Raw genomic sequence first — 25776 nt, 5'->3', positions numbered from 1 at the left:
TATATCCTGTGAGACCAATGATGAAATAGTAATATAGTCATTCATTGTCAGATAGCAGTCCTGCATTCATTCATATATTAATTTGCAAAATTTACTGCATGCCTACAATATGCAAAGCAGTGTTTCTGGTTTCAGGGATCTGTGATGAACAAGACAGAAGAGTCTCTTGCTATCATGGGTCTGTAGGAACAAAGCACTTTTGTTGCTGCACGTAAGTTCCCGTGCCCAGCGCACAGGGAGGCCAACCACCCCTACTGCACACTCACTGGGTTCACCCACATAGAAACTCTCTGAACCCTGGTGTTTAGGGGCTTTTATGGAGGTTTCATTATGCAGGCATGATTGATTAAATCGCTGGTCAGTGGTGACTGAATTCAGTCTCTGTACCCTCTCCCCTCTTGGTAGATTGGGCTTGAGACTGAAGGTTCCAACCCTGGAATCATGGCTTAATCTTTGTGGAGACTGAAAACAGCTCTTCTGCCCCTTTCCTGTTCACCCATTTCTGTCCCCCTCTGACCTTAAAAGAATCTAATTATAGGAATGAGATCACTAAGCAATTGAAATTAACTCCTGGCTTATGCTCTCCTGAATGCACACAATGCCTTGTATCACCTGTTGATTCTTTTCCTAGATAAAGAAAATTTAAAGAATGAAGAATGAAACAGTTAAAGAATGATTAGCTCTCTACCTGCAAAAGCCCCCTTAGCAATCCTACAGAGAGATCACAGGGCAACATAACATCTGAAGAGAGAGTTAGCCAGTCTGCACACAATGGAGAACAATGCAGAACCCAACCTCCTGCCTCAGTGATTCGCTCAGCTTCTCCCCACACCTCCATTTTTCTCCTTAAAAACTGTCATGGCTGAGCAGAATCTTTAGATTTGCTCTCTGGACATGAATCCCCCATTTCCCCAGATTGCTGGCTTTTCTGATGAAAGCACCTTTCCTTTCTACTGACACTTGCCTCCAATTATTGGCTTTTGAGCAGTGAGCTGCTGAACCTGAGTTGGGTAACAAGATCAACCTCGAGATTGAAGCTACCTGAGGGCTTCCACCACTCATCACACAAGAGCTCCCAAGGGCTTTACGAGCTCTGTGCCAGGACGTGGGGACAAAGACCAAATATCTATTTTTTATTATACCACAATAGGCCAGAAGATGAAATTTTTCATAGGGTAATCAGGGAAGTGTTTTCTCACTCAAGATTACGTTTGAGCAGATACTGGAATGAAGTGAAGGATTAAGATATTTGAATACCATCATGAAGTGCCTTTAAATGTATGAAAAACAGCCCCAAAGACATGTCTAGAGTAAGGACTAAGTGAAGGAAGAGTGGAAGTTCAGAGGATCATTAAGAACATGGCATAAGTTCAGCTTTACAGATCATGGTATGAGAGCCAGTGACCACAGACTTTGTAAGCAAAAGAATGGCTTGTTTGGAACAACGTTTTGAAGAGATCACTCTGGCTGCTCTGTAGAAATGGATTGTGGGGGCACAAGAGTAGAAGCTGTGAAATCATTCTTTTTTTTTCTTTTTATTAAACATATGGACATATAGATTTGGCACTTGAGGGGATTTGAATAATGGAAACAACACTTTTAGCTGAAATGATAGTTCCTCTGGGAAGTCGGCCTTGAATCATTATGCAGAGTTAAGTACTTTCTTCTCTGGATCCATAGAACATCATTTTCAAACGTCTACTAGAAATAGAACCGACTTCATTTTTATGGTTATTTGATCATATATCTGCAAACACCATTAGTAGATTATAAGCCTCTAGAGAACTGATTCTGAGTTTGTACATCTTTCTGCCTGGTGGTTACCATATTGTAGGTAATCAATAAATTTTACTGAATGTATGAATGGACCCCGAGCTCTTAAATATCCAGCCATACTGCTTGTCTTATTTATTTTTTGCATAAGAAAAGCATCTTTTAAAAATATTTTAAACCTATTTCATTTAGCACACATATTGAAATGAATATCACTATATTCACGAGATGACTTAGACAGTAATAACTTCTTTTTCTGTATGGTACATTCTAGCAATTTTATGACCTTTATAGCCAAGTTTCCTTTTCTTATGGTTTTAATACAACATATTGCAGCAGGCTGAAATGAAATCTTTATTTTATACCATATGGTAGTCTTCCAGTAACAGTCAACAATGAGTAAAAATTTGAGGAGGAAAAAAGTAACATTCCATTCCATATAGTATTATTCTGTTAGCACTTGCTGAGAAATAAACTTAAGAGATCTAGCATAGTCAATAGAGAATGCAGAAAACTAATACTAGTCTGTACTTGTGTTTTAGAATTCCATAAACTAGAAGGTTTTTGTTTAATCTTTAAACGTTGTTAACATGTGCAGTACTGTTTAACTTTCTAAACAAGTAGTAAAAAGCAAAAAATGTTGTACACTAAGGGATAACATGAAATAAGTGATTATAAATTGCTACAGTCATGTCTCAATTGCTCATGTAAATATTTGTTTATATCTTCAGTCTTTTCCACTGATACTTCTCATTTGTTTCTAAATAACTAAAACAAGAAGAAATAACCATCTACACACTACTTTTAAATTATCCATTTAGGTATTTGTAATACTTATGAATATGGTTTTATACCTTAAGGTTTAATTAGAAGCCATTTCTATTTTAAGATACCATTACCTTTGTAAAATATAAAATAAAAAAAAAGATTTGCAAACAAACTAAATTTTCCTTTTACAGACAAGAGTGATATAACATTTTCAGTGTCCCGAACACTTGTAATTCTATTCTCTATTTTATCTTTTTTTTCAAAATCAACAATAGTATACAATGAGCATGCCAGCAATGAATTTTTAATAATCTGAGTAAAAAAGAACATATTTTAAGAAGTATTTAAAATATTATTGAATAAGATGTTTATACCAAAGAGAATCCTTGAACTAGGCCAGTCTTGAGTCTTATTACTATAGTTAAATAGCAGGTATAGTTATTGCTAGTTTATGTAATTTCTATCACATCTTGAGAACAAAGCAGCATTTGTGTATGTATTTTTAAATAACAAAGATCAAGTCACAATGGAAACTATCACTAATAAAGGAAATTTTGAGCGTCAGATCTGTGTACATGAATGCCTCTCCCTAGTTTTTAATTCATTTCTTGGCAGTAAGTTAAATGCAGGGGTTACACTTGTCTTTCAGGCACCGGAATACAATTGGGAGACAAATTGTATGTTTTCCTATAGCTTTGAGTAAGTAAATGTCACTGTGGGCTTTTGAAATATGTAATCACTACTGGTCAGTTATCATATTCATTTGATTTTATTTTAAATTAAACAGAAAACACTAGATCTATTCTATTTGATTATTTTTTTAGCAGAGAAACCTTTAGGCAGAATTATAAATTAAACTATTGCTTCCTTTAGAAGGACATTCATTTCTTAAGGCTTATCGACATTGGTCTAATTTAGTTTTAATGCAGTGGGGTCACTTAAGTTGAGATCACATGGTTTGTTTTTGCATCTTGTTCTGCAGAGGTTTACCTCGTGAGATTAAGAAATCAATGCTTCTACTAGGTATTCAGTTTACTCCCTCCCGTGAGTCCATGAGAGCTTATATATTTCTACTTAGGGAGGCCTGCTGAGAGGCCAGAGTGGTTTCTTCAACTTCAAAGTAATCATCGCTATCCCTCTGAAACAGCTCTTCCCTAGAGCACAATTAGGGTGATTCTTCCCCTTTGCACAGAACTGCTTTTAATCACTTTGAAGTGGCTGTAATTATTTCTTTCTGACCATTGTTAGGTCTGGATGCACCAAGGTTACAAGCAGTGCCTCAGTATTCTGTCTTCAAACCTGCGTTAAATACTGAGCGAGAGACTCTCAGCATCATGTTCTCTATCCCAGTGTTGGTGGGGCAGTTAACACAGGAAACAGAGAAGATAAACTCGGCCTCCTGGGCAACAAAGGGATAAAGCTGACTCAGGATGCAGAATTCACTAATCTTATGTGAGGCTCAGCAAAATCACTAAAAAAAACAAACAAACAAAAAAAACCGCTGCCTAAATAACCCACCAATCTCACTTTTAGAAAAAATAAAGCCTATTAATAAATACCAATGATTTCCTTTTAATGGCAAATTTTAGTATAATTCTTTATATTGGTCTAGAAAATTATTTTAATATATAAAAGTGAAGTTCTATCTTTAATATAACTAATAGGCCAAAATAACTGAAATGCTTTCATGCCCTTAAAAATATTCTGCTAAAAAAGTTCCTTCCACATCACATTTTTTCTTGGAATCTTATTTACAGGCTGGTATCCATTCATGCATGAAACTGTTCTTTGGTTTCATGAAAGGAGTGTACAAGTCACACGTGATGGCTTACACAGCCAAAGGGTGCTTGAATTTTATTGTTTTATTTATTTTTGTATGAATAAAGAGTAAAAATCTGTCTATAGCAACAATTTAAAGGTTTAGTTTGTGTTTAATATCTTAGACTTACATATTTGGTTATACTAGAAAACACATATATACTCAGCTAAAATGAGACTATCTAAAATTTAAAAATTTTACAATTTATAATTCACATAGTAATCTTCAGTGTCTGTCATGATATCTGCCTCTTTCTCATTGTGTCAGCGTGGTTAAGGAAGCATGTTTGAAGTCAGGCCAACAACATCTGCTATGTTACTAAATGCAGTGATCAATTTGCAGTCCTCATCCTATTTGACTTAGCACTACCTGACAGAGTTGATAATTCTGTTTCTTTGGAAATACTTTTTTTCCTGGTTAAAAGACACCAGAAATACCTGGGCTTTTTTTCCAGCCCCACTGGCTTCTCTTAGTTTTCTCTGATTCCTTTTCGTTTCTCTAATCCCTTAACAACTACAGTGCTCTCAGGATTCCTTCCTTGATTCTTATAATTATCCCAGAGTAATAAGCTATCTGAAACTTCAGTGGCTTAAAACAATATTTATTATTGCTCAGGAATCCATGTGTCCTCTGAGCAGTTCTGCTGATCTGGGACAGGTGCTGTGGGTTTTACTGCTTATTCATACATATGTGTGCAGCTGATGTGCTGTCTGATGTGCGGTTGGTCAGAATAGCCTCACTCACTTCTGGAGGCTGATTGGCTCGTTGGCCTGGACATTAGAGGTGACTGAGCCACAAGACTCTCGCATCCAGCAGGCTTAGCCTAAGCTTGTTCATGTGCCCTCACCCAGCTTCACAAAGAGAAATCAGAAGCACGTGAGGTGTCTAGAGGCCTGGCTTGACATTTCCATTGCAACATGTTGTTCAAAGCATGTCACAAGCATGGCCAGGATTCCAAGGGATTTGAGTAGTGCCACCTCTCAATGGAATGAACTATGAAGTCACATTGGAAAGGGCACAAATTGAAGGAGAGTTAAGAATTGGGGACACACTTGTAAATAACATTCCCTGACCACTTCCTATCTCTCTGTTTGTTTTTATTTCATCAGTGATCATACCCAGTTGCATAAATGGTTTTAAATACCATCCACATGCTGATAACTTACAAATTTATAATCTAACTAGTACATCTCCCTGAAACTTCAGATATACAGAACCAATTTCTTATTAGATATTTTTAATTGGGTGCCAAAAAATCCTCTTGTCCAACCTACCCACCTGCTTCTGCAAAATTCTTCCACATCTTAGGTGTTGTCGTCTGCAATCTTCGGTTTACCAGGCCAAAAAACTTAAAGTAATGCTAAAGCCCTTCTTTCTTCCCCCCATACTCCACATCCAAACCAGCAATACATCATCTCTCTATCTGAAAAGTGTTGGGGAGAACAAATGTTTTCTCTACCCATCTTAGGTTCTTGGCTGGGGGTGTGTTATATACACGGAAGAAACTCAGGGATGAGTAACATAAGAGGTGGCTTAGAACTCAGGCTTATAAAGAATCCTTAACAACATCAAAAAAACACATTTGTAAAGAAATAGTTTAAGACTTCCAAGGTCTTCAGGCTAAGAAGGTAAATACGTCAGGGGAAGCTAATAGTAGATAAAGGCTAGTTAGTGAAGTTTGCTACCTAGGTTCCTCTGGTGCCATCTTTGGGTTGATAAGGGTCTAAAGTTGTCTCTGGTGATTAACTTTGGCCCTTTTTTATGGAGAAAAGAGAAGGGGCACCTTTGTAAATGTATGTCCTGCTTTTAGGAAAAGAGGGAGAGGGTAGAAAGCTATTCTTATATCTGCTTCTCAGTTACCTTCAGCTGAAAATTATTCTTTATTGGAAAGTGGCATATTTGAGGTGGCAAATCCTGCTATGCTACAAAAGATGCAGGTATCTGGCTACTTTTCACCAGCTCTAGTACCTCCATATCCAAATCAATTATTATCTCCCAAGTGTATTATTAAAACACGTCTGTTTTCTTCCTTCTGCCCTAACTCACCTAAAATCTATTCTCCCTCAGCAGCCAGCGTAATCCTGTTAAAACTTAAGTCAACTTTATCAGCATTCTACTCAACACCTTTCTACAGCTCTGACTCATACAGTATAAAAGCCATTATCATTCCAATGAGTCCTTCCCCACATCATGTTTGATTCTTCACTTATCGTGTTATTTCTGGTTCAAGTAATCATATGTAACCTACTAAGTTCATACTTGCTCATCAGATTATCTGAATTTAAGGAAAATATTCTATTCTTTTAGATTTATTGTTACTTTACAATGTTGGGAAGTACATCATTCCAGAACCTAAAAATACCTTCAATATTGTTTACACACAATTTCCATAAATTAATAAAAATACTCAAGCATAGAAGACCTGATTAAAAATAGAGATTAAACAATCAAAAGAAACAGACTCACAGGAGACCACATAAGAGACTTAATGACTATGAACATTAGAGTAACAATGCTTAATAATCAGTGAAATAGAAGGTGAGACTAGGAAAATTTCCAAAGAACTAGAAACTTTAAAAAGAACTGTGTGGAAAATCTAGAACTGAAAATACAGTAGCTAAATTATGAAACTCAGTAGTTATTTTTGAAAACAAAAAAGAAATGATAAAATATTTAGTAGACTGAGAGATGTGTCAGAAGAAAATACACAGATTGAAGTAGGAAAGAAAAAAAGGTATAATGCAACAAAAGATATTAAAAGACATATGGCAGATAATAAAAAAGTTATATATATGGATTGCCAGCAGAGAAGTAATATCTAAAGAGATAACAGTTGATTTTTTTTCCCTAAAACTAATGAAAGGCACTAAACCACAGATTCAAGAGCAGGAAAAATAAAAGAAAGCCACATGTAAACATATCATGGTATCATTGTTGAAAACCAGTAACAGAGTGCTGTAAGCCATCTTAGAAAAAAAAATACCACTATTTTTAAATGAGCAACAAGACACACTGAGAGCTGACAACAGCAGCAAGCAATGAAGAACAAAAAAGAAGGAAATGATAGTTTCAGATTGCTGGGAAAAAAAAAACTGCCAACCTACAAGTCTATACCCAATAAGAATAGCCTTCAAAATAACAGTGAGATAAATACTATTCAGGAAAAAAAAGAAAGCCTATTAGTTAACTACATACTAGGACTAAAGGAAATCTAAAGAGTGTTCTTCAGGTGAAAGAGTCCTAATAATCCAGGAGAAACATTTATCAAAACTGCCACAAGAAAAAAGTCGAAACAGTTATATGATCATATGTGCCTACATATGTGCATGTATGTGTGTGTGTGCAAACACACATGATACTGTAAGAAACAAAGCCTACAGAATATCACTCAGTAACACAGATGCAGAAATTCTCCAACATATTTGCAAACACATTGAAGCAATATATAAAAATAAAAATACAAACTATGTAGGTTTATTGAAGAAATACAAAATTAGCATAATAATGTAATTCACTTTAATGAAGGAAGGAAAAAAATATGTTTACTGCAATATACAAAGAGAAAAGCAGTGAGTACAATTCAATGTCAATTCATGTTGAAAGAACCTCACACTTCTTAAGAAATGGAACGCAAGTGGAAATCTAATTTTTTAAGTTTTTCTCCTATAAAAATATCTATAAATCATATCAAGGTATCATACTTGATTGGAAAATACTGAAATAGGTTTTTTTCTGAAAGAAAACCTGCCATCATTTCTGCACAGCTTTTGACAGAGACCTAGCCCATTGCAATAAGTAAAATAATATTAACAACAACAAAATGTATAAAAAAGGAATTTGTAGCCACATCATGATACACCTAGAAAACTCCAAAGGACCTACAGATGAACCACTAAAATTAAGCAAATATTAATAATTTCACAACACATGCAAATACTATATAAAAACATAAACACACACAAGCATGATATAGTATGGCATACATTTCTACAAATTATGTAATTCACCATAGGTTCAGACTATTAGGGCATATTGTCTTGCTGTATCACTGAGAAATCCTTTTTTATATTTACTTTTTGGAGTGTCAACACTGAAAATCATATACAGTTCTTATAACCACTGAATACGTTTGCTCTCCGTTGCCACTGACTGCCATGCTGCTGTGCCCCAGTGACTATGGAGAGGCTTTATTCATTACTGCACTTTTCTTTTTCTATGTGTAATATGGGCGGTGTTACACTGCTGGTGAAGAAAACAGATAAGAAACGCAAATACAGCCTGGTACCAAGTTCTATATGTTAAACAAAGATATGTTGATTTTCCTTTGTTCTTTCTGTTTCAAGAGCAAATTCAATGAACTCATCAGGTTATTGTTGCTTTTTCTGTCAAGTCCCCTGTTCCTACCAATCACACACTTAGCCCGGCTCCTTCATATCCACTCTATGTATTTGAGTTGACAAGAATTACACTAGCTGGAGAAACTAATTTGTATATTATCATATTTTATTAGTGCTTGATTAATAGTATTTTCTTCATCCACATTTGGTTTGGGTGGACATTGTTAGAGCAGGCTGGTAGCTAGATATGAGCCGGGAAAGGGGGAGATGGGCCAAATGGCAGAAAACCATACATCTTATGAACAACAAGGGTCCTTGGACAGACCAAGAAAAGCAGGAACCTCCAGACGGATAAGAGACCATATATTCTGGGTTGACAAATGTCCTGGAGGCAAAAAAAGAAAGATGGGACAAGAAGGAATCCCCACCACCCAAATGTAACCTTTAGCTCATCATGACTTCAAGTGACTTTCTGATCAAGACTAAATAAAGACAAACCCCATCCCCCCAGGGAAGATGGAGCTGGGCTGAAGATCAGGAAAGATAACCCCAAACACCTCCCGGACACTGAATATTCTGCCCACTCATTTTTACACCCATATAAGCAGCTTGCCAAAGAAACTAGGGGAAGTTACCCACCTAGGTCTGCCCGCTCTTCCCTGGAGAGCATAATATCTGTCCCTAAATAAATCCTTGCTTTGCTTTCTTGACCTCCGTGTCTTGTTTCTGGATTCTTTCTGCGACAGGACAGTAACCTTCTCTCTGACAATATATTCAGTAATGAAGACCCATAGAGTTTGTTGTAAATATTGCATCACATCATTCTTTGAAGAGTTGTTTGTTGAGTGACTATGTATTCTCTAGCAGGTATATATAGGAATTGTGGACACACTGAAGAAATCTACACACAATAAATATGTTAAGATATGCCTTATAGTCAAGGGCTGAAAATGCCTTGGAAGATAAAATTGCTTCTTAATTTCAATGCCAGTTGTAAGAACATATCTATAGGTGTCCTTTTTAAGCTACATATTAATTACTATTAAGATAGCAACCTTCTTATTTCACGTATTTCCACTTTGCGTAGAGTTATGAAAACCTTTACCAACAGAGTATTATTTCAAACTACTGAGTGTCATAGAACACTTATAAGAAGATAATAAAAAGTTCACTTTTTTTTAATCCCACTTCAGATATGTCCAGCTATTTAATTTAAGCAATCTATTTACATACTTCTGGCTCCTATTTTACCATTGATTGCCATGCAGATAATTTTAAAAATTGAGGCGACAAGACCTCAAGAAGTTTCCTATTCCTTCCTCAGTTTTCTGTCAGTATTATATCTAAATTGTAGGAGGAATCAGAATTTCATTCTTTACTTCTATTTCTCTGAAGGGAAAGACATGATACAACCTCAAAGAGCCATCTATTTTAATATCAATTACTGTTACTGCCCAAAATGTCTTTATTTTAGTTTTAGTTATTTTAAATTTCTCTTTCTGCAATTCAAGTGTGTGATTTTTACTTTTTCCAAGCTTTGGACAGGGAAAGGTAGATGGGAGACATGTACTTAGTGCCACGGCTGAGGGAGGAAAAAACAGTGAGAGAGAGACAGAGACAAAGAAAGGCAGGGGGAAGAGGGTAAGGTTTTCCTTTCTATCTTTTTTAAGTAAACAATTTTAAAGGCATCACTACTTATCTTCTTTCTGGCTCTTCCTTTAATCAACTGAGATTTCACTTCATTAAACATTCTCTTCTAACCTTGACTACCTAATTCCAGTACACCACAAAGATTTTTTTTTAAACAATAGAAATAAACTGATCACTACAGAAAAGTGAATGCAGTTTCCATAATACAACTGATAGATTGCATCTTCATTCTGTTTTAAAGTGTATACATAAAAGTGTTAGCACAATGTCTTGAATATGAAAGCAAGCTTTGTGCCCCCGCTTTTTTTTTTTTTTTCCAGAGTTGCCAACACGAGGAATATAGAAGCGATTTACCTTCATCTTTTGATGGTAGTGTTGCTGGTATGTCAGCAATTTTCTATTACCAGATACAGCAGCTGACTCTACTGGGTAGGTGCTTTTTCTTTGATACATAGACAACTTTCTGGAACCTTTTAAGGACTGGAATGTACTAACATTTGTGTGTTGCTGAACTGTATGGGCCCTGTCACTTTAACCCTCCTTCTGTACTAGAAACAAAGTGTCCTATCTCTTTGCTTTTCCCAAGTGCTGAATTTTGCTTGGAGACTTTTATCGCAAGCTCTATTTTCAACCATCACAGCACAGTTCAGCAGATTGGGACTCAGTAGGATATTTCTCCAGAACATTTTTTTTTATTGAATGCAAAGTTATATGCTCAAATTACTCCAATTTTTAATTGTTATTGGACAGATAGAATCTGTCGTAAGTACGTGTCCTCATTCTTACTCAGGTTTAGAGAAATTATCCCTCCTAAACAAAGACGAAACAGATTTCGATGCAATATTTACACGTTTGCCTGTTTAATAACTTCACAGTGTTAAAGCAGCAGTGATAACTGTTTAGCTACTTAGTTGAAAATTTCCTATCTTTTTACATTTTAACAGACCTATCGAAGACAGTTCCTTTAAAAAATGAAGCTCATTTTAGACTATTCTAGGATGTAATTAGGCACTGTCATACGATTCTCTATTTTATGTTTAGTGTTTCTGTCTCCATGATTACACTATAATGACAATGACAGTGGAAGCATTTTGTATGCTTACATTCTCCTGCAGTTTCCAAAATTGTGCTTGTTCATATTTTCATGTTAGGAATTTAATAAATGCAAACTGATTCACTTATTGAATAATGTGTCTTACCTGCCTTAAAAGATGTTGAGAGATCTCTGTGGTTTTTTGTTTTAAGACCAGTTTACTATTGCCAGTAAATCACATGGTTAAGCCACCATCTATTTCACCCATGAACTGACCTAGCCGTGTCTAAGATAATATTAGATATGTATTGTAATGTTAAAAGATGTTTGTCGGGTTAAATTTGAATTGGATGTAAATTAAGAGAATTTGAGATGTATAAATCAACACCTACAAATGCCTGTTCACTGCAGAAAATGTCATCCGTGGTAAGACAGATGGAAGATATTTGAGTATGACCTTGGATAACTAACAATCTTCACATGCAAAATATCAGAATCTGGTAATAGTCATGCTTATATACACAAAGTTCTGAAAAAAATGAAGTTAACAAATCATTATGTTAAGTAATTCTGAATACAATTTTAAAGTCACCACTTTTAACTCACCGGTATTCATCTTACTAAAATAATATTTTCTTTACATACCTCATCATGTCATAAGAGATCAGGTAGTTTTAAGAGAAGTAATTATGGACAACAGTGATTGAGCTTCCCTTAAGATTGTCCTGTCAAGGTATTAAGATGTCTTGATCTATGAGACAGATGGTATTTTAGTCTGAATGTAAGCCAACTTTGAATGGTAGATCAAAGGGAAAAGAACATTCACAAAGTTTTTAATTGAAAAACTACTTAATTTTTTGAAGTTCTATGATGGCTTAGTATTTCTTTACTACTCACAACAATTCTGACACTAAGTGTGTGGTTTTTCTCCTCATATTAAGCAATTTTGATACTAACTACCTTGAGTTAGTGCAGACCTCATAGGTTAAGGGCTCAATGCCACATGACTACCCTTTACTTTAGACTCCAACCACAATTAGTGGGTCCTAGGGTTACCTACATTCTGTGTAACTTGGCTACAAATCGAGGATTCCCAAGACTCTCTCCTCAAGGTTAATAATTTGCTATAACAGCTCACAGAATTCAGGGAAACAATTCACTATAACGGTTTATTACAAAGAATACAAATTGGGACCAGCCACATGGACGAGACACATGGAGTTAAATTATGGGGAAAGGGTGCAGAGCTTCCATGTGCTCTCTGGGCTCACCACCTTCCCAGAACTTCGATGTGTTCAGCAACTCAAAAGCTCTCCAAACCCCATCATTTAGGAGTTTTGTGGAGGCTTCATTAGGTAGGAATGATTGATGAAATCATTGGCTGCTGGTGATTAAATCAACCTCCAGAGTCCCTTCTTTCCCACAGGTTGGGAGTGGGTCTGAAAGTTCTAACCCTCTAATCATTCCTTGGCTTTTCTGACATTCAGCTCCCATCCTCCAAGGGTTACCCTGTCACCTCACTAGCATAAACTCAGATATGGTTGAAAGGAGCTTGTAATGAATAACAAAAGACCTGTCATTCAGGAAATTCCAGAAGTTTTAATAACCCTGTACTAGGAACTGGGAAAAATGTTTTCTCTTAAATACATAACTATGTTTATTTTTATTATGATGTCACCATACTGTAGTTATAGTGAAAGATTTTTATTCCTGATTTTTTATAACTATGTGTATTCAATTGTTATATATGTATATATATATTGTTATATATATTTTTATATATATATATATATAATTGTTATATATGTATATTGCATATACATATTAAACCATAGCTATAATAATTAGATATTCAAATATTTAGGTAAATCTCAGGTTTTGTTTTCAAAGTTTTCCTCTCATATTGGGCATTTTAATCATGAGATACTCATTGTAATCATATCCAACAGCTGTGCCACTAATAAGCTTTTGAGAAGCTTCTGAAGTTAACCAGTAAGAATCGAAGATTATGTAATTGATTTTTTTCTTTAAAAATCACACAGATCAATCTCCTGATTGGCCTAAAATGGAGCCGCAATGTCCCAGCATTGTCTACATCTTGCTAATTCAATGAAATGGATTTTATTTGTATTACACAAATGATGATACTCACTTATCTGAGACTTCAGATAAGTCATTTTAAAATTGGACCTTCTTTCTAACACATCATTTTGAAATGAAAATTTGATATGAAAGGAAACCACTGACAAAATGAAAAGACAACATACAGAATGGGAGAAACTATTTGCAAATGATATGTCCAGTAAGGGGTTAATATCCAAAATATATGAACCACTCATACAACTAAATATCAAAGAAATAGACAACCCAATCAAAAAATAGGCAGAAGACCTGCATAGACATTTTTCCAAAGAAGACATACAGATGGCTGACAGGCACATGAAAAGATGCTCAGCATCACTAATTATTAGAGAAATGCAAATCACAACAATGAAATAGCACCTTACACCTGTCAGAATGGCTGTCATCAAAAAGCTGACAAATAACAAATGTTGGAGAGTATGTAGAGAAAAGGAAACCCTGTGCACTGTTGGTGGGAATGTAAATTCATGCAGCCACCATGGAAAACAGTATGGAGGTTTCTCAAAAAACTAAAACTAGAACTACCACATGATCCAACAATTCCACTCCTGGGTGTTTATCTGGAAAAAAAAAAAAACTTAATTCAAAAAGATACATGCACCTCAATGTTCACAGAAGCACTATTTACAACTGCCAAGATATGGCATACATATATACAATATACACACAATGAAATGTTACTCAGACATAAAAAGAATGAAATTCTGCCATTTGCAACAACATAGATGTACCTAGGGAATATTGTGTATGCTTAGTGAAATAAGTCAGACAGAAAAAGACAAATACTGTATGGTATCACTATGTGTGAATCTAAAACATAATATAAACAAATGTATATACAAAACAGAAACAGAATCATAGAGAAAACAAACTATTGGTTACCACAGGGGAGTGGGAAAGTGGGTGGGGCAAGTTAGGGGTAGGGGATGAAGAGGTACAAACTACTCTGTATAAATTAGATAAGCAAGAAGAATATAGTCTTTAGCACAGGGTATTATAGCTATTATAATAACTTTTAAGTATAAACTGTAAAGAAAAACTAAATCACTATGATGTACACTTGAAACTAATACAATACTGTAAATCAACAATACTTCAATAAAATAAATACCTAATTTTTAAAAAGTCATCAAGAAACCTTAACGATGGGGATAGCAAATACATTGATATTGTTATGGTCATATCACTACCCACTACCTTATTTCTTAATTAAATTTTTCTTATAAAGGTGATGGCTTACAACCCTTTAAAATCAACACATGTACTTCAGTGCACCCTATATGTCTTTATATGACTTTACTAAGTGAGACTAGTCTTATACATCACATATCTTAAATCATGTATTAAAAATGTTATGGAAGGCTAGACCATTCAGGATACCAATTTAATTCCAATAGTCGTTGATTACTTCACTAACAATATCTGAAGAATTCTATTAAAATTATATGTTTTTGAATTGGTAATGAAGCATCATTTTCTAATCTGCATAAGTTACGCTCATGTGTCAAGTTATTCAACTGATGAGTCACAAAATGAGTATTATGTTACTTTTATTCTTAATAGCTGAGCACTATTTGTATGTAACTCGTTTGTATGATTGCTAAGATTGGTTATCTAAGATTGTTGATGTTCCTATAGAGGTGTCTGTCTATAAGATTTGATTGACAGGTACACATGGACAAATCTAGGCAATTAGTAGATTATGATTTTTTAGCTAATAACTGCTGTGGACATTTGGCTGCTTGTCAAACCATCCATACATTGTTGATGGTTTTTCTGCTGTATGTGAAAAACCTCCATCTTTAATACCCTTTCCTTTTAACGTCATTAATGGTTAATAGTTCCTCTTGTTTGCAAATATCATCGCTGATTTTCTAGGTGGGCCTTACTATAGCCTGACAGGAAAAAATGTCTAACATTATACTTCAGAAGAACAAGCTTACTCTCTAGAGTTTCAATACTTATTTTTGTTCTTAATGATTCTGCATATAAGGCTGGGCAAACATCAACTGGAACTTAGGGGCTGTCATGGGTTGAAAAAATGTCCTCCAAAATGAGAAGTTACAATCTTAAATCCTGGACCTCTGAATGTAACTAAACTTGGAAATAGGGTCTTTGCAGATGTAGTCAAATTAGAATGAGGTCATTAGGGTGGTCCCTAATCCAATGTAACTGGTCTACTTGGAAGAAGGGAGAGGAACACAGTCTGATGACAGAGGCAGAGACTGGAGAGATGCAGCTGGAAGCTACTGAATACAAAGGATTGCTGGTCACAACCAGAGGCTAGGAAGAGGCAAGGAACAATTCTACCCAGAGTCTCAGAGGGAGCATGGCTCTGCTGACACCTTGATTTCAGACTTCTAGCTGCCAGAACTGTGAAACCATAAATTTTGATATTTTAAGCCCCCCAGTTGGTATTACCTTGTAATAGCAGCCCTAGGAAATTAATACAGAAGCCAAATGCATTGGCATCATTAACTTTGAATCAACGACATGATGAGCTTAAACTGCCTGGAAACAATAAAATCCAAGACATAAGTTTCTCAAATTATGTACCAAATTAACTTTCAAGAATAAACTAACGTTAACACACTTATTATATTTACTGAGTGTATTGGTTCATTCCTATGCTAGGGGACAGAAAGACGGCCAAGGAGGAGAGCAAAGGGAGTATAAAGAAAAAGATTTAGTCATTCTCTTAATGAGCTAAGAACTTAAAGGATACTAGACATCTAAATTGTTAAATCTTGTACACTTCAGAAGTACATAGTTGCTAAACAACACTCAACTGAGGAGTTTAATGTAAAATGAATGTAGTATAAGTAAGATTTCAAAAGGCAAAAAAAAAAGGTCATAAAGTTGTCCAAATTAGTGTAAAACACTGGCACAAGCTAAAGGGACATATTTTGAAAATAAATGACATTCTTTGGAAATGATAAGAATATTAGTGTATTTCAGACATACATACATGTGTGCATATGTGTGTGATTCATTTTCTCTGAAGAATTCGATCTCTGATATATACATGTCATAAATGGCACACCTATACACCAAATTTGTTCATTTGGATACATTAAAACAGGGGGAATGAGAGAAACAAACACTATTGATATATATCCATGTATGTTGTTCTGGGTGAGGACTTCTTAGACAATATGGTCCAACAGTATATGTAGAGTCTCTAAAATATTGCAGAAGATGCAAGAGCATATGTTCAAAAGCCTGCCTGTTGTAGATGGAGTCTTTGGAGTAGCATAATCTGATTCTTTTTTATTAATGTCATTTCAGTTAACTATTACCACCGTTGTGCTGCTCAGTGGCATATGGCAGTGAGAGTTTACGGCTCTTGTGTCTGAAGTCAAATAGATAGGCAAGGCGCTGATGATCTTGGCTGCACTTGCTCACATGTCTTGAGATCAGCGATCTGTTGGTTGATATAGGCTGGCCTCAGATTCTGTTCTCCTGTCACCCATCTTCTACCTGGCTACCCACCCCCAATCCTATTATCATAGTGAAGGTGGATGCATAAGAGTACAAATGGGAACCATACAATCCTTGAAGCCTGGGCTTAGAACTGGCACACCATCATTTTTGCCTCAATCACTTATCTAAGACAAACAAAGGGTACCACAAACACAATACTTAGGGATAAAAACTCTATCTTACCATGAGAAACTGCAGCACAGCATGACAAAGGGCAGATATAAGGAAATAAGGTCATCATTGCAATCCACCAAATATTCAGTTAACTTTACAATTGCTCCTTGGAGTCCCTCTTACAATCTTATTTTGTTTCTCTGTAATTTATATATGATTTTAGTCGTCTAAAATCTATGATGATAATACCCCTAACTTGCCCCACCACTCCCCTCTGGTACCTCTAGTTTATTTTCTGTATCCTGTGAGTCTGTTTCTGTTTTGCATATATATTTGTTTATATTATTTTTTAGATTCACCCATAAGTGATATCATACAGTATTTGCCTTTTTCTGTCTGACTTATTTCACTAAGTATACATAATATTCTCTAGATCTGTCCACTTTGCTGCAAATGGCAGAATTTCATTCTTTTTTATGGCCAAGTAATAGTCTATTATATATATATGTGTGTGTGTATACAAATTAAGGGTATGGCACTAATGAGGTACAAGCTACTATGTATAAAATAGATAAGCAAGAAGGATATATTCTTTAGAACAAGGAATTATAGCTGTTACCTTATAATAGTTTTTAATGGAGTATAAACTGTAAAAACTACTGAATCACTATGCTGTATACCTGAAACTAATGTAATATTGTAAATCAACTATACCTCAATAAAAAATTTTTATAAACCTAAAGAAGAACACCTGTGGTAATAAAACTTGAAATTTTAGCAAACAGGCATTATTTAGGAAAATGTCAATGTAATCTTAGAAACATCTGTCTAATGAGCCATTTGAAAAACAGATATGAGTTTAAGAAAAGGCACATTGGTATAAACACCAGGAAAAGTGATGAATCAAATAAGAGATCAAGGGTAAAAACAGACTTAGTAGAACTGCAGATTGCTATAGCTGAGCTGCTTTGTTTTTCAGTTGTGATTGTTGTTGTGAGCCAAGACTAATACATTTTTGTCTTTTTCCTAAATTTAGTGGGAAGGCTTTTAGCTTTTCACCATTGAGTATTTTTTGGCTGTGAGTTTGTCGTAAGCGGCCTTTATTAAGTTGAGATATGTTCCCTCTATACTCACTTTGATGATAGTTTTTAATCATGAACGAATACGGAGTTTTGTCAAGTGCCTTTTCTGTGGAAAATGAGATGATCGTGTGATTTTTATCCTCCATTTGGTTAATGAAGTGTATCACATTGACTGATTTGTGAATGTTGAACCAACCTTGTGTTCCTGGAATAAATCCAACTAGATCATGGTTTTTGGCCAATTGTTGGATTCAGTTTACTAATAGTTTGTTGAAGATCTCTGCATGTATATTCAAATATATTGGCCTGTAATTTTGTTTTTGTAGTGTCTTTGACTGGTTTTTGGTATTAGGGTAATGGTGCCCTTATCGAATGAATTTAGGATTGTTCTGTTCTCTTCAATTTTTTAGAATAGTTTGAAAAGGATAGGAATTAGTTCTTCTTTATATGTTTGGTAGAATTCCCCCTTGAAGCCCTCCAATCCTGGACTTTCATTTGCTGGGAGTTTTGTTTGTTTGTTTGTTTGTTTTTTAATTCAATTTCACTATGAGTGATCAGTCAGTTCAAAGAGTCTGTTTCTTCTTGGTTCAGTCATGGCAGACGGTATGTTTCTAGAAATTTATTCATTTCTTCCAAGTTGTTCAATTTGTTGGCATATAACTGTTCACAGTGGTCTCATGATTTTTTGTATTTCTGTGATAACAGTTGTTATTTCTCCTCTCTCATTTCTTATTTTGTTCATTTGGGTCCTCTCTCTTTTCTTCCTGTGAGCCTGGCTAAATGTTTATCAATTTTGTTTATCCTTTCAAAAAACCAGCTCTTGGTTTTATTGATCTTTTGTTATTTTTGACTTTAATTGAATTTATATTTATTCTAGTCTTCATTATTTCCTTCTTTCTGCTGACGTTTGGGTTTTTTTTTTTTTCTTTCCACTTTTCTAATTCCTTTAGGTGATAGATTAAGTTGTTATTTAAGATTTTTCTTCTTTCTTGAGGAAGGCCTGTATTGCTGTAAACTTCCTTCTTAGAACTGCTTTTTGCTGCATCCTATAGACTTTGGAGTTCTGTGTTTCCATTTTCTTTTGTTTCAAGGTATTGTCTGCTTTCCTCTTTGATTTCTTCATTGACCTACTGGATTTTTTAGTAGCACGTTGTTCAGTCTCCAAGTGTTTGTTCTTTTCCTGTTTTTCTTTCTGTAATTGATTTTTAGTTTCATACCATTGTGGTCAGAAAAATGCTTGACGTAATTTTCATCCTTTTAAATTTATTGAGACTTTTTTGGTGGCCTACAGTGTGACCTACCACAAGTATTCCTGAAGTTTTTGTTTTGTTTTGTTTTTAGAAAAGGGAATGCACATATTATACACCATTTTATATCAAATTTGGTCAACTCAGGATTAATTATTCTGATTATAACATTCCAATAATTGTAGAACCATTAACTGATAATGGCTTTTGGAAGTAACCTTTTTTTCCCAAATTAAAAAAGATGCAAAATGAAGATTAAAAAATATTTTCCCAAACTAAATCCCTTCCACTTCCAGCTCCTTAAAAGTAATTATTTATAGCATCCATTCATTCACTGATTAAAACAGTATTTTTAAGGTCTCACTACATGCCATGCACTTCACAGATGATCAGTAATCGTAGGCACAAGCAGCTTTCTATCTTCTTTTCATGCTCCGCATACAGGTGGTTTCAGAAATGATCAACCCATTTTTTGAACTTGCTGCTTATGATCTTTTAATTATGTGCTTTTCTTTTCTCAAAGTTTTCTGCTCTTTTTTTTTAATAAACCACATCAAAATATTTAGCTGTTCTTCCTCATTACCTCATCAGTTCATAGTGCAGTGCTAAGAATACAGTGTATCCAGCAAACAATAAATGAGCACTTGAACTATGATAATAAGTAATTGTTTACATGCTGCTCTTTTCCTTTATACCAGGGCTGAAAGCAGGAACTTTGTCTTTCATTTCTGTATAGTTTTCAGTTTCTAGCTCAGTATATCATACGTAGTCATCATTTAATAAATGTTTGATAAATAAATGACTAAATATAAGAATTTCACAGAAGCAGAATAAAATGCATTTGTTTAGTTGTGTAAAATTTCTGATTTTAAAAGCTGTACATCCTCAAAGGAAAAATAAAAACAAAAACAAAAATAACTGCACTTTTTGCTGAAATCTACAACATACTGTGAATGAGATCAGAGATTCTGGAATCAAACCGCGTCGAATTTAATAGTGTTTTCTCACTTTGTCATTCACTTCATTAAGAAAATTACTGAGTTCCGACTCATATATACTTTTAGACACTAGGATATACCAATGGAAAAAATAAAAAGAAAAATTATGTTTACCTTCCTAAAGATTCTATTAGAGTAGAAAACAATATCTATCTACAGATTTTTTTTTTGCTAGTATTAAGTTTAATAATATACATGGAAGATTAGGTTTATTGTTATTATTAATACTTGCAAATTATATTTACTATTTTTCTAATATTTTGATAAATCTCACAAAACCCCTGAAAGGTAGGTATAAATTTTGGGGTTTTTTAATTAATTAGGCAATAGGGTTAGAGAAATTAAGACTTTCATCCAAGGTAATCTGCTGTTCAACAGATTTAAATCCTGACCTTATCATTTCACTTCACTTATAGAACATTCCTCATTTGTTTCTCTACATTTTTTGTCTTGCTGTCCTCTCATTTGTGCTCAAATTTGTTTATTTAAAGCTCTAAGAAGATGTCAATGATAGAAACTTGTTTACTTAATAACTGAGAGATTCCTAAATCTACTTGACCTTTTATCCGTTGACAACTCCTCTCATACTTTGGAACACATAAAGGTATCTGTCTAACACAAAATTTCTCTCAATGAGGTGCTGAAAGTTTCCACCCAGTCAAAATCCTCTGTCTCCTTCATTCCCTGGAGCACCACCTCACAAATATTATTTGTGCTAAGCAATGGAAACAATCTTCAAAAAAACCAATTTGTTGCATTTTCCCTAAATGAGATTTCATTTAGGGATAATATATGTAAGAAAATATACATAAAGAAAAGAGAAAACTGAACATCCTGTTTATTACCAGAGGAACATGGCAATGAAATAACAAAAACAAAACTAAAAAACAACTGAATCCACTTTTGATGTTTAATTTTCTCCCCTGACCCATTTTTTCTGGTTGTGGGGGTACAAGCACATCTGGTCTGTGACAATGAAGTTAAGAGCTACTATGTGTTGAGTAGACTAGTGTAGTAACAGCTTCTCACTAACAAGTGTACACTAAGTTACTCCCTGGAAGGGTATGCAATAGTACATGCTATTTAGAAGGAAGTTTCAGATACACCTCCCTCTTGATATTTTGTGTTTTGTCTGGCATTCTCTTTCATCTATATGAGCCATTTTTATTTTAAGTCAGAAAATCAGGATTAGGGAAGTACTAAAGGCTTACTCGTTCCCCCTCATTCTGAAGTGTAGATAGTCTAGGTTCCTTCCCAATCATAAGCAAAGAATGGAAGGAATTATACATCCATGTGAAAATATCAAAGTGCAATTTTACTTTTTAGATTATATCTTAATAGAATTATTACTTGATGATAACACATAAAATAGTTATACATGCAGACTGACATGTTCAACAACCTGCTTTTATATCTAGAAGTCGATTATGTAACAGAAACCTGCCAAATATTGTCCCATTATTAAAATAACTTTGCAGGATAAGAGGATAAGAACCATTGTCAATCAAGTCATTCTGTACTAAGAAAACTATGGGCTGTTAATATCTCACCAACTAGTGCAAGCAATGAGTATTACTACCTGTTGCTTCTGATAAGCAAATGACAGTTTGAGATCCACAGTTCTCTTGTTTGGCAGAAATAAAGACTAGAACCTATTGTAGAAATTAGCTGAGATTATTGGTGATAGATTGATTAGAATAGTTGAAATATATTAGTTGGAACTGAAATTCAATTCTCAACTTCGGTGGTCCCCTCAGATGGTTAGGGGGAGTGAAAATACATCTGTTACTCTAGCACCTGCTGACAAATCTCCATTGGTTGTTCTGCATCCAAAGTATAGGAGGTGGCTCCAAGACTCTGCAAGATAGTTTGCCGTGGGAAGCCCAGTTTTATACTTCTCCCTATTTATTTCTGAAAGAATAGTCGTTTCGGTCACTCGATGCCATGCCGCTTTTGATTTGGACAGCCATGTAATTTGCAACATTAATTTAGGATTTTATAAACATCTCAAAGTTTTTCCTTTTATAGTATCTACTATTCTGTTTGGTTTGCAATGTAAGGTCAATAGCACGTTATATTAATTTAACTCACTAAAATTCCGTTTGAGCTAATACATGAAACCTTTTGCTATCTTTGTCTTAAGAGGAAATGTGATGAAAGCTTACATTTTTACACAACCTATAAAACAACTTGTCATATAATTAAAGATGATATGGCTCAATTATGTGGTCGCAGAGGTAATAAAAGAGAGCATTGTAATATTTCTTTTATATAAAAAATAAGCTTCTCTGAGGTATGTGAAGCTAAATCCAAAGTATTCACAAGTAAGTATCTGGGGTGACTTCAAATTGAAATTCAGTATCAGATGGTGACTGAATGTTAAGAGAGCTACCCTACAAGGAACTATATTTTAATAGTTGGAAATATCGCCTTAAGTCAAATATTAAGTAATAAAAGAATGGTCAGTACAAAGGAAATTCTACATCCTTACTAATTTTGTGGAACCAGAGATACGGTTACTTTTCATGACATAGTTAAAAATCTCTGAAGACAGGAAATTTCTACTCAGTTTTGGTCTTTACTTCCCTCCATGCACTTCATGAGGTCTCTTCTGAAGAAGCTGACAGTGGCTATGACTTTATATAGGATGAAGTTTGTTACAATGTATTCACTTTAACTGTTCTGACAGTTTAATAACTAGGTGGCATTTCTTTTTGGTTATGTAACGTTGAACAATAACTACCGCTGAACGTTTGCATTTGAGACATCGCATTAAAAGAAAAGATATGCCTCAGGGCAGTTTGTAATAATGCCACAGTCAAAGGCAGAATCAGAGAGGAAGAACTGATCTGACAACTTTTCATTTCAGGTGAAAAACTAAATATATTCATGTTACTTCAGTGATATAGGTAGATCCAATTTGGGATCAAACTGCAGAGCATGCATAATGTAGATTTTTAGTGACTGGAGTGCGTGTGGTGCAAACGTGGAGAAACGCTTTGTGAAAGGATAAGAGAGGTCCCTAGAGAAAGTCATATTTTTAGAAAGAAAACACCTCCATTCGCTGTGAGACTTTAGTCAGTTTCATAAAACCTAAGAATGAATTGACTAGAAGTGGTATTATACCAAACTGGTATTTGTTTTGTTTTGTTTTGCAGAAAATAATGAAATGGTTTTCTCATCTCCTTCTTTCTTTTATTAATACATTTATATATTTATAGGAAAATATTGGCATAGAGATGGTGGTTTATAAATAAACATTGAAAAAGAATTCTGGAAGATGGAAATCCTTATGTAAAATGCATGAAAATATTTGCTAAGTTTTGGTGGGTTCGACTTCCATATTCCATTCTGTATTACTATTAGGACTTTAATTTTCCCCTAGAATAGCTGCATCAACACAATGATTTAGCATGAATTGTGTAGTCTACTGCAAGTACCGCAGAACAAGTGCTTTCCCTATCAACATGTCCAATGGGTACCTTAAATTCTTTTTAATCACCTATTAAACAGTTAATAATTGTAATGTAAAGGTTAGATATACATTTTCAAACTAGTATTTTCCTTATATGCTGCCTATAAGATGTCTTCTCCATCCTGGAAAAGCATAACTTTGTGATTTCCATGGTTAATTTAATCAAATAGTCCTCTACCACACCAAACAATGAGAATAAAAACCAGACCCCTAACAAACCCTAACTTTGATGTTTAACATCTTTAATTTGAAGTTTTAGAGTTTAAAAATTATGCGTTACTTTAAAACTGCCAGACTCAAACTCTGCTGCATTCGACTTTCTCTATTTCAGGTAATTTGGTTGAAAATGCATTTTTGTGCAAAAGAATATCCTTAGTAGTCTGCCTTTCATGTAAGAAAGGAAGAGATGTAAGAAGGCGTTGAATATATATAATATTGAATATACTATAAGTAAAAAATACTAAAGGAAAAATAATTATCTGCCAGTTTTGTACTCTATTTAGTAGATTTGTTTTTCACAGAGTTTTAGGATAACAATTCTGACACTGCTTTATTGGTATTCTCAGACTGGGCAAATCAGTAAATATATTGTAGATAATGAAATCCAGTTTTTTACTGTCAGAGAACCTGTCAGGGAAAGTAGTTACAAATAAAGAAGGGGGTGGGGGCGATGGCTTAAGTGCACCCTGTGGTGTTTGAGATACTCTGAACTCAGAGGTTTTGATCAATATACAGACTGAGATTAAAATAGAAAAGGATGCACATGTATGTGTCTACACAAATTTCATGTTTCCAAGCTCTGTACACTGAGAAAGCTTTGGTGCAATGACACCCCAGTAGTATTAAGCATCCCTTTGCTTGGTTTGTATATGTATTCTCCACTAAAAGGAACCAGAGATCCTTGGGGAAATAACTGATTCATTGTTATTATTGTGCTTGGCCAACTAATTCTAATATGCATATGGAAGCTAAAAGAGCCACAGATTATCACAAGGTTTCTGCAAAATGAAAACTTAGACATCGAGAAATTATACACTACATTGAGTCTGTATTTGATAAATAAATGAATAAAACAGTCAAAGAGACTACATACACACACCTATATATGTATATATACACACATACATATACACAGGCATTCATACAGGTATGTATATATGTGTGCATATGTATCTATGTATGTATGTGATGCATGTACACACACATGTATCTGGTATATATCCAGTGTTGCCTACCAGCAGGGAAGAAATGATCTAATCTACACAATCTTTATATATGAGCACATACCATGTTATCCATTTCAAAATTAATTTATATTCCAAATATTTATTGAAACACACACACACTATGGGTACTGTAACTGAAATATAGAGTAATAAGTAGTATCCATTGAGGGCCAGTTATGGGCTAAACACCCATCAAAACTTTTTTTTTTTCTTACAGTGTGGCATACTATCAGAAGATGCATACATAGTTTGAGACTTAGTGAAGGGCACACTTACTTCAGAATGTCAAAATCAAAAGAATTCCAGGTAACTATTTTAGTGAACAAACTAGACTTGTAGGATATGAAGGAAAAAGCAATTGCATTCTTTAAAGCACCTCCTTTTAACCACTCTGTCCTGGAGATTTATCAAAAAAATCCCAAGGCACTTTCATTTCTTATTAGATAGTCTAATTACTTCAGGTTTTTTGTTTTTCTTTTCCGAACAATGGAATGTGGTCAAATCTAAACACACCATACTGTCTGATGCAAACTAGAACTTCTGCCTTATTTCCATAATCTCAAAAGCCTGCAATGAGAAAGGGGGGGGAGGGGGCGTAAATATGGTCCAGTGATTTTTTTATTTTTTAT

The 25776-nt window shown here is 34.6% G+C and overlaps 1 long non-coding RNA gene across 2 annotated transcripts in view; it reads left to right on the top strand.

Annotated features, from left to right (window-relative positions):
• LOC116658538 overlaps positions 1-25776 on the top strand; it is a 160113-nt gene that overhangs the window by 120275 nt on the left and 14062 nt on the right. For both annotated transcript variants that reach the window (XR_004313805.1, XR_004313804.1), the window contains exon 3: positions 10668-10776. This is a non-coding gene — a long non-coding RNA (uncharacterized LOC116658538). The remainder of the gene's footprint in view (positions 1-10667; positions 10777-25776) is intronic.

Source organism: Camelus ferus, chromosome 2 (assembly GCF_009834535.1).
Source record: "Camelus ferus isolate YT-003-E chromosome 2, BCGSAC_Cfer_1.0, whole genome shotgun sequence".
Classification (NCBI taxonomy): domain Eukaryota; kingdom Metazoa; phylum Chordata; class Mammalia; order Artiodactyla; family Camelidae; genus Camelus; species Camelus ferus.
This window is presented reverse-complemented; position numbering and strand designations above follow the sequence as displayed.